The following is a 1,416-nucleotide window of genomic DNA, read 5'->3' on the forward strand; positions in this document are numbered from 1 at the left end:
CAACAACTGTATTAAGGCATCTCGCTGAGCGCGGATTAAGTCATATAAAGAAATCCGGGAAGAAAAGCAACACAAAGCGGATTGAGGTCAGCGCCGGTGCCTCTGCGCGGYGGCCTCGCCAAAGCCCGGTGCACGGCAGGGCAGCGCAGCACGTGCAGCCACCGGGAGCCGATCCACGGCACCGGAGCCGGCCCTCTGCGCCGGAGCCTCCTCGGTGCCCTCCCGCGCCGGGGCGCGTTCCCAGCACGGGGCGAGTTACACCCCGGCTTTAGGCTGAGCTCTGCTACGGGAAGCGGGTGCAAGCGCAGCCTTGGCAGCCGGGGCGCTGGGCGCTCGGGGAGCCTCTCCGGAGCATCTCTGCGGAGCATCTCGCCCAGGGCTTTGCTGTAACCACGGCAACCGCGCTGTAATTAACAGAGGATGCTCAATGTCATGGAAACAACCGGGAGGCAGCGGGGCCGCAGCGGGCTCGGCCCGCGGCTCCGGGACCCGCGCCTGGCTCGCCCCTCGCGGGGCCTCCCTGCTGGGACGGTGGCACTTGGCAGCCGGCCCGCTGCCGGGYCGGGGGCAAGCAGAGCTGATCTGCATCGTGGCTTGCAGGAAAAGGCAGCTCCAAGCTCTTTGTGGCATTAATACACCAGGCTGGAGCCACCGGATGATACAAAAGCAGGTTTTTAAATGCTGAATGATTTAAAGACTTTCTTTGGGGAATGATTTAAAACAGTTTTGGGACAGAACTGGGAAGCAACAATGAAATTTTAATGTATAATAAACTCCACGTTGGATGAAAACTGCCTCAGATGTTTCTTTCTGCGTGACTTGGTCCCTGGTGGGCTGGGGGGTTTGCACAGCGCTGAGTGCCRCGTGCTCATCGCACGGAGCTGGCTTCCAGAAGCGCTAGGTACAAAGAGGGGTGACAGGCGGCGAGTCCCACGGGGGCTCCCTTCCCCACCGCCTTGGGTCTCATCCCCACATGGTTTCACCCTGATAAAGCAGCTCTTTCTGTGCAGGAGCTCTGTGCCTCCAATTCGAGGCATCTGCTGGACCTTGGAGCTGGAGCGGGTCYGCGGTGGGATGGGGTTGGCTGTTGGCCCCCGCTGCGCTCCCCGGATCCGCAGAGCTCAGACAGAGCCGAGGACCTGCCCCTCCCATGCAGCGGTGTTTGTGTCTCCCTCGGCTCAGGGGCTCATTCCCACATCTGCGCGGGGCATAAATTGCAGTGTTTGCTGCGCTTGCGTGTGAGCACCCAATTGCTGCAGGAACGCACATTTATTTTATGCGGGAGTGCCCAACTGTTTCATGCATAAGCACCCAACTGATTCACACACAAGAGCCCAGCTGCTGTATGTACAAGCACCCACGTAGCACATACTGGAGCGCCCATGTAGTGCTTGCACGAGCGCCCACGTGCATGCA

The sequence above is a fragment of the Rhea americana genome, unplaced genomic scaffold, assembly GCF_003343005.1.
Source record: "Rhea americana isolate MKP2758 unplaced genomic scaffold, rheAme1 scaffold_204, whole genome shotgun sequence".
Classification (NCBI taxonomy): Eukaryota; Metazoa; Chordata; class Aves; order Rheiformes; family Rheidae; genus Rhea; species Rhea americana.